Source organism: Pan paniscus, chromosome 6, assembly GCF_029289425.2.
Source record: "Pan paniscus chromosome 6, NHGRI_mPanPan1-v2.0_pri, whole genome shotgun sequence".
NCBI lineage: Eukaryota > Metazoa > Chordata > Mammalia > Primates > Hominidae > Pan > Pan paniscus.
In genome coordinates this window covers 161,338,561-161,347,639 of record NC_073255.2, presented here as the reverse complement: position 1 = coordinate 161,347,639, position 9,079 = coordinate 161,338,561, and the positions used below count along the sequence as shown (strand labels likewise).

The following is a 9,079-nucleotide window of genomic DNA, read 5'->3' as shown; positions in this document are numbered from 1 at the left end:
TGTTTTGTTTAATATTTAACAGAAGATTCAGGAAGAGTAGTGAGTATAAATCTTAATCCACAATCTTGACTATAAGAGAAATATTATTTTCTTTAAGTCAAATTAAATCTTTTAAAACCTCTATCCAGACATTTGATGAGCATTTAAATACATTTTGGGGATATTCCTCTTGCCACACCCTCATTGTAACATGGGATCCAGAATTGCCTGGTGCCAGAGGAATAAGCAAAGGCCTTTCACGTGAATTTATTATGATTGTTACAGGTTTGATAATTGCCCAAATCCACAGAGATGCCAGAAGGTTGCCGCTCTTCTATCCCCTCATCACGTGGCCGAGTTTGAAGTCCAGAATCTTGGTTGGAGCTGGGAATTTCAGTGCCCTGTAATCACCCATGAGAAAAAAAGACCAACAAAGACCTAGTCACACCTTGTAAAGCATTCAGATAGAAGAAAAAATGCCTCTTTATATATCAAAAATCGTCAAACATCAAACACAAACAAATAAATGAATATATCAGTACATTATACCTACAACAGAATTTTTGTCTACGATTTTTGCTTGAGGCCCAGGATTATTTTTTAACTCTTATTTGAAATGATTTTAGATTTAACAAAAAAACTAAATAATAGAATTTCTATATTCCCTTCTCCCAGCATCCCCTAATGTTAACATCTTATATAACCACAGTAAAATGATCAAAATCAAAATTAACATTGGTACACTACCATTAATTAAAACACAGACCTTGTTAAATTTTACCGCGTTTTCCACTAGTCACCTTTTTCTCTTCCAGAATTTGATCCCAAGTTCTACATTGCAATTAGTTATCCTGTCTGCTTAGTCTCTTTCTATCTTTGAGCATTCCTCAGCTTTTCATTGCCTTTCAGGACTTTGATACTATTGAAGAGTATTGGTCAGTTAATTCATGGAATATTTCTCACTTGGTTTTGTCTCTTTTTTATGGGATTATGTATGTTTGGAAAGAAGGCTACAGAAGTGATTTTGTGCCTTTCTCAATGTACATCAGAGGAACATGATGTCAGTCTTATTAGCGACATTACTAGTGATTATTTGGCTAAAGATCTATCTATAGGTCTTGAGTTCCTCCATACTTTTCCAATTTGTAATTAATAAGAACTTGGTAAACACATATCAGGTAATGCAAATATCCAATTTCTCCTCAAATATTTACTCACTAATTTTAGCAACCATTGGTGATCATGCCTACAATAATAATTATTATGGTATTTTCTCAATGGCTATTTTGAATTCATTTCCTTATTCCTTCAACATTTATTAATTGAAATTCTTCAATAAGAAAAAATAATCCTTTTCCCTCTTTTATTTATGTATTTGATTGTTTATATCAGCACAAAATCATAGATATTACATTATTCTCTGAGTTAGAATCCAATAATATCAAGGACTCAGGGTTTTCAACTGTAATAATACTTAGTTCTTTTTCAAGTTCCACAGATTTCTTTTTCTACCTTAACTGTATTTGTCTTTCTGGCTCACTGCAACATGTCTGTTTATTCTTCTTTTATATTTTTCCTTTTATCTTCCATCTAACCAAAGGAAAATCACCAAATTCCTCCTTTTAAAAATTCTGTCTCTAACACTCTGTCATTTTTTACTTAAACACTTATCTTTTCTCACCTCTCCTACCCCAATTTTGTTTTGTCCCCATTTATCTCCTTTATTTCTGTTTACTTTATGTGTAGGGGCTGATGGGTAGAAATATCCTGTTTCGTATAAACAGAGATAAATTGCCTCTTCCCATCTTTTGAAAATAGTCCATTCGTCCTTTTGACTTTCAAGATGAATGTGAGCAAATTAAAGTAGTCATGCCTCTATTTTGGCCATCAATTTTCAAGTCACCGAGTCAGGTAACTGCTAATGAGATTGGTAATGGTTTGCACCTCTTTTTGTTCTATTATTGTGGTTGACTTCAGAGAAGAATTGACAATACTTTTTGAAGATCAACTAATTATATCAATCTTTGTATTAAAAATAATGTAAAACAACACTTTTATTTGCATGAAAATTAAAGCAAAATTCTGTCTTTTGTATCTCTATATGACAGTCACTTGCCCATATGGTCTTACAGTTAGAACCACATTAAATAAATAAACTTTCCCTACTATAACCAGAGGTTATAAATCTGAGTTTGTTTTTCAGGTACATCAAAAAAATATATGCCCATGATATGTATTTTATTGTGGTTGTAGAAGAGAAATCTTAAAAGGAGAAGAACAGAAACATAAACATGCTATCTCTTTCTCTCTCCTGTATTCTTTGGAAAATTTTAACCAAAGCTTATTCAGAATGTTTTCTAAATTGTAAAGTGATAAAAAATATCTTTATAAGGATGGGCAATGTGAATTATAAGTGAGTGAGATAGTAACCAGCCAAACACAACATGATTAATCTAATTGCACCTACATACTCAATTTAAAGAGTAGTCTAGATCTTTGAAATTCTGAATGGTTCATTATACCCCAAAATAATGAGTAGAAAGCAGAGACCTTTCAAACTAAAGACGTTGCAAATTTAGCAGTGGATGACTTAAAATGCTTGAATGCTCTTTTAAAATACCACCTAAATTATTAAATAAAAATAAACCCTATAAATGTATTTCAGAGTATAATTAAATTAATGTTTACTTTATTTAAAAAATCCCTAAACGAAAAAAACCTGAGGCCATCATTTAAATGCTAACAACCCAGAAATATGTATTCTAATATTCTTTCCCATTAAAAAGTCTTAGTAATTATAACTGAAAACTCTTTTCATTCCCAAGAGTAGAAATAAGAATATCAAAGAATAACTTAAGAAAGAAATGTGGAGCATTTATGGCTAGGAGACAAAGCATAGCTAATAAATATTAATGACTAATAAGTAAATATATGGATATCATAATCTGATATAGGAAAACACTATTGTATAATTGTAATAGCTACCTCAAGTTAATCTACACATTTAAACACATTCCAGGCAAATACTGCTTGAACTTAATGAAATAAGTTTATATGGGAGGAAAATTTCTATGGGAGGAAAAGGTATTTGAGAGGAAAAACGTACATAGAATTAATCTCAGTAAAGAAACATCAGATGCAAGTGGTGGAAACATGCCTGATCACTTAAAGACTGCATTTTAAAGTCACAATAGTTAATACATCCAGTCTATTCCTGTCTTAAATGTATTTCTGTAAGAAATGGGTATTTTGACTCATGCTAGGATGCTCTGAATTCAGATATATGGTAGTGTGGCATCTATGCAGTAAAGACAATTATTTAAGAGCCTGCTTCTTATTCCCCCACCAGTATCAAAGGATACATCACTGTTAAGAAAGAAGGTGTTGTGAATTAAGCAAAGTGGAAAGTAAGTGCAAAAACAGCACTTGCCTAATGCAAGCAGTTTGTTTTCAACACTATCCCTAAAACATGTTATTTAGTTGGAAAGAGTATAACTTTCAAATAGCCTAAGTAGTATAGGTGAGTGATATTGATTCTTCTAACTGTAATTGAAATATTTTTGTAGGTCACATATTCTTAATACATATTGTTTAAAACTCAGAGGTAAAACTTTAATACAGTTTATTTCAGATTTGGTACACATTATTCGGTAGGATATTTAGAACTATTTTGTCAGGTATAATGAAATATTGATATCAGTTACTAGTTATACAAATTTTATTTTGTGTTATTTTATAATGTTTTAGTATTTTCTGCCTCTTATTAACAAAAAATAAAATGACATGCAAGTTGCCAGATTAATCAGATTTTAGAAGTATATACTTTTCTTTTTCCTTTTTTTAACATACAGGAAAACTTTGATTATAACATTTAATCAATTCAATTGAATTATGTCTGATTTTTATATTTGATTTATATTTATTTCCAAAAGCAGAATCCAGGGTGGTAGTGGGCTGAATTATTTGCCTCCTCTCTTTATTTCTTCCTGCATCTGTGTCCTTAGTTAGTTATGCAACCATGCAGTGTGCTCATCTTGTGATCCAGCACAATTTTCTGTCCCAGGGTTTGGCCTTGTGACCTGCTTTGGCCAATAAAATGAGAAATGGTATGCTAATTTTCAGCCTAAACCTCAAGAGGCCTAAGTGTTTGGAAACACTTGCTACTTTATGATTCTGCCACCACCTTGTGAAGGATATGATCAGGCTAAACTGCGCATTTTAGAAAAACAATGAGAGACATATGCGAAAAAGCCAGCCCACCATCTTAGCCCAGCCTAGATCAGCTGACTCCCAGACAAGTTAAGAAACCTCACAAAGAATGGAAGAGCCGCCAAGTCCAGTCTGGACTAGATCAGCTGACACTAGGAATATGTGAGAAATGAATATTTATGATGGGAAACCGATGTTATGTGGGTGGTTGTTATGCAACAATATTAAATCAATAGGTAGCTGATAAACCATCACATGTACTAAAGGATCATCAAGTCTTATATTACACCTCTTGCTTTACAAAGATCTTAACAGTTTTACTAAATATTTAACTGAATTATTCCAAATTAAATAATTTAAAAGTCATACTGATTTTTATATTGTTTTCATAATGCATTAATTATTCTTGATGGGCATAATTTTAATATTAATAACTACTTACAGCAATCACTTTAAACACAATTTATTTCCTCACAGGTTTTTTACAATAGCTCTTAAAAAGTGTATTAACGCTTTTTATTTAAATTGAAACAAAAAGTCAACATTTCTTTCTGACAGAATGTAATTGTGATAATGTTGGGCATACTTTGCTGATTAGGTTATAAAGTAGACATTCTCCATAAATTAAATGTTAATTTTGCAACACCAAAGTATTGATAAAAAATAAAATATATAAAATAAAAAAATTAATACAAGAATATTATATTGAAAAGAACATAATAAAATAACATTTTGATTTTTTCTAATCCTTTTTGTGTAAATTGTATTAAATATGATGCCTCTAAATAAAACAGCAACAGATATAATTTACACTTATTTGGTATGTCTTTCTAAATTATTTTGGCTTACACCTAATATATTGAGAAAGTATGGACTATAATAACTAGGCAACAAATTTTCAGGTCAGGTGGTTTCCAATTCTTTGCTTTGCCAATTTGAAGTGGGATTTAATTAAAACTGGCTAAAATAATTTTTTATGATATATTACTATGATTTTGGCCTTCAAAGATGTGTCAACCAGTCTACAATAAAAACTAATTTCTAGGCCAGGCACAGTGGCTTATGCCTGCAATCCCAACACTTTGGGAGACAGAGGCGGGAAGATCACATGAGGTCAGGAGTTCGAGACCAGCCTGGCCAACATGGTGAAACCCCATCTCTACCGAAAATACAAAAAGCTACCCGGGCATGGGGTGGCACGTGCCTGTAGTCCCAGCTACTGAGGAGGCTGAGGCAGGAGAATCGCTTGAACCCAGGAGGCAGAGGTTGCAGTGAGCCGAGATGGTGCCACTGAACTCCAGACTGGGCGACAGAATGAGACTCCATCTCAAAAACAAAAACAAAAACAAAAACAAAAAAAACAAAACCAAAATACTACCTTAAAACCAAAAACTACTTTCTGATGATAGAATAGTATGATTTTTAGCATTTAAAGACTTGAGTGATACTCTTATAAAAAAGAAATAAAACTTCCTTTCGTTCCTCTCCACTGATTTTTGTGAAGATAATTTCTTTATGTTGATATCTATAAAAATGAAACAAAAATTATAATACAATTCATGCACAACTCTGTCCCATTCTAGCAATTTCTTATGTATTCACAGAGACAAGAACTAATTGAAAAATACCACTAATCTCATTAAGAGATGCATTTCTAGTACAATTTTACTTTCAATGTTTAATAATTTTATGGCAATATTAATTTTATATTTATGATGCACACTGATAATACTGATGACTCAAGCCAAGATAAAAAAAGTTAATGTTTACAACCCTTCAGCCAAAAATATTCCATTTTTCATGTTTTTTACTTTGCAAAGAATGATGGTAGCATTATTAATAAGGTTTTATAAAGCATAAAGTAGATTAAATTAAGACAAAGTGTTATAGTAAAATATGGAATGGAAATATGATTTTAAAGGGGAAAAGCAAAAGATGTAAAATTTCTGAATGTCAAGGAATAAATTATTGTTGCATTGTTTTGAATGTTTATATTTAAATTTTGCTATATATTTAAGAGTAATTAACCTTATTTTAAAACATTCATATTTATCAAACGCCAAAAAATATACTTATTTAAACTCATTATGAAAAATCTTAGATGTCAAGTTGAAAATGTGGAAAAGAAAACATAGTTGTTCAAAAATTGTTTTAGAAAGTACTTAATGACCACTGATTTAGGCTCAGATCCTCTGGGAGGCGGCCTGCCACTGCAGTCATATATCCAAATCTTTCTCTCTTGTGTTATGCCAGCATTCTTTTTGAATCTTTTATTTCTGCTTTCAGCACTTCCTGGGACAATCTTTATTCACAAGCCTTGGGTTGCCCACGAAAGAACAGAGTATGAAAAGTACACACCTAAGAAAAACAGGCCAACTCATAAGATAAATCCCAACACATTATCTTTATGAATAGTGGCTAATTTTCTCTATGCATTTATCATACTGCAAAGTTCTATCCTATCTACATGAAATAACTCATCTAATCTTCACACCTACCACACAAGGAAGGCCAAATTATCATTCTCATTTTACAAATTAAAACTGAGGCTCAGAGAGACTACTTAACGCACCTCCAGGTTATGTAGCTAGTTAGAGTGAGATAGGTGTAAAAACACAGGAAACTAATATTATATTCCTCCATGCTATGGGAATGGCCCCCATCTTTTCCCTTTTTCCTTTCCTGATAACCTTTTTCCCCTTCCCATGACCCTTTTATTAATGCCTTCCCACCACTCACTAAACTCTGTGCCCATAAATAAGAGACAAGAAGGATATACATTAAAGATGAACCCTGATCATCTCTGGGAGGTAGGTTAACCACTGATTTTTATTTTTGCCTTTCTTAATTCCTGACATTTTCTAAGTTGTGGAAAAAAATGTGGCAGATGAGCTCATTGTTTTGGCAAATATTTACTCTATTTTCCCTACCTCCATGGAAAAGCATACATCCTGGCCCCGCCCCATAGCAGCTGGGCTTGGCCTGGTAACTTGCTTTGTCCAGAGGAATGCGGGAAGAAATGACTCTGCCAGCCTCAAAACAAGGCCTTAAGGAGTGTCTCTCATTTACAGCCATCCACCCAGGAGCTCCTGACCTGTCAGAAAAAGATGCCTCATATAACTGAAGTCTTCCAGCCTGGTCCCACCCACAGATTGTATGCAGAACAGAGATACCCCAGTCTACCTGTAGACATGTGAAAAAGAAAGACATGCTCATTGTTCTATTTTGGGGTTGGGTTTTGCAAAGTAATACAGTAACACAATATATGCCTATTGCATTTAAACTCTCTTTTATTATCATACATCATATAAATTCATTTTCCTCCCCAAATGATAAACTTACGGACTGTCCCCCATAATACTTATGAGTTCTTAACTATTAGCATTGCTTATTAAACTCCAATATATTTTTCCTGTGAGCAACTACTTCATTAGTATCTGCTTGATTTTACAAGTAAATTTGATGTTGATGCAATGAAGAAGAGCTAGAGCTGGAGCTCATTTCCTGAAGCACTTGCATTCTGCACTTTACCTCTGCACAGTCTTTTCCTTACCCCATATGGAGAAAGCTGGCTGTGCAACTCCTCTCCTGTCTTCACTTAAAACAGTCACGGATTGCCAGGAGAAAGCCTGCTGGCTGCAAACAGTGAGGTGAGATTTCAACTTTCCAGCAGTTAGATGTACTTGTTTAATAACCTTGCACACCATGGCACTGTTTTTCAATGTGCTTCCATTAGGAGTAAAATACAGGCTTTTATTTATTTTTTTTAATCTGCTTTTGTTATTTATAAAACCTTGGAGACTTATCACTTCTCTAACTAGCGTAAGGTAGTCATTTTCCTAAGTGAGGCACAATCAAGGTCAGCCTCTCTTTTGTAAAACTAAGGCTATGATAGTTTGGGAAATGAGAATCAAGCTGTAACTAAAAGGTTGGTTGGTTGTTTTCCCCTTTATTCATTTTCCTGACCTATTTATTTATTTATTTTCAGGCCTAATTCACTTTACTTTTCTTGTATAAAACCCCCATGTTGTAGCCACAGCTGGAGCCTGGGTCCTCTGCACGTAGATTCTGGTGTGGGTCTTGACGAGGTGGTCAATGAATTCCTGATAGGGAGACTTGGTGAATACAGTCTCCTTCCAGAGGTCGGGCGTCAGGTAGCTGTAGGTCTTAGAGATGGCATCAAAGGTGACTTTGGCAAAGTTGCCCAGGGTGGCAGTGCAGCCCCTGGCTAAGGTGTAGCAGTCATCGATACCAGCCATCATGACCAGCTTCTTGAGCACAGGCGCGGAGACGATGCCAGTGCCCCTGGACACGGGGATGAGGCGCACTAGCACGGAGCCGTCTGTCACCTTGCAAGGGACAGTGTGGGGCTTGCCGATCTTGTTCCCCCAGTAGCCTCTGCGCACGGGGACAATGGAGAGTTTGGCCAGAATGATGGCCCCGAGAATGGCAGTGACCACCTCCTTGGAGCACTTAACACCCAGATCGACGTGGCTACTGTAGTCCCTGATGGCAACAAACGCCTTGAACCTGGTGCGCTGGCCGGCGCGGGTCAGCTTCTGCACCGGCATAATCTTCAAAACCTCGTGCTTGAGAGAGGCCCCAGGAAAAAGTCAATGATCTCAGATTCCTTGATGGGCAGGGAGAAGAGATAGATCTCCTTCAGGGATTTGATCTTCATGTCCTTGACCAGGCGGCCCATCTTGGTGACGGGCATCCACTCCTTATCCTCGGCCTTGCCTCCGCTAGCTCCACGGCCTCGGCCGGGTCCACAGCCGCGACCCTGGGCCCCGGATGCTACTGACGAAACCTCCCCGGAAGTCACCGCTGTTCCCCATCCCAGGGCCTCCGGAATCCCGGACCCCGCCCCTGCACCGGCGTCATCCGCCAT

The 9,079-nt window shown here is 35.5% G+C and overlaps 1 pseudogene; it reads right to left on the bottom strand.

The window, feature by feature from the left end:
* Positions 1-8,171: 8,171 nt before the first annotated feature.
* On the bottom strand, positions 8,172-9,079 carry LOC100989582 (small ribosomal subunit protein uS5-like; annotated as a pseudogene).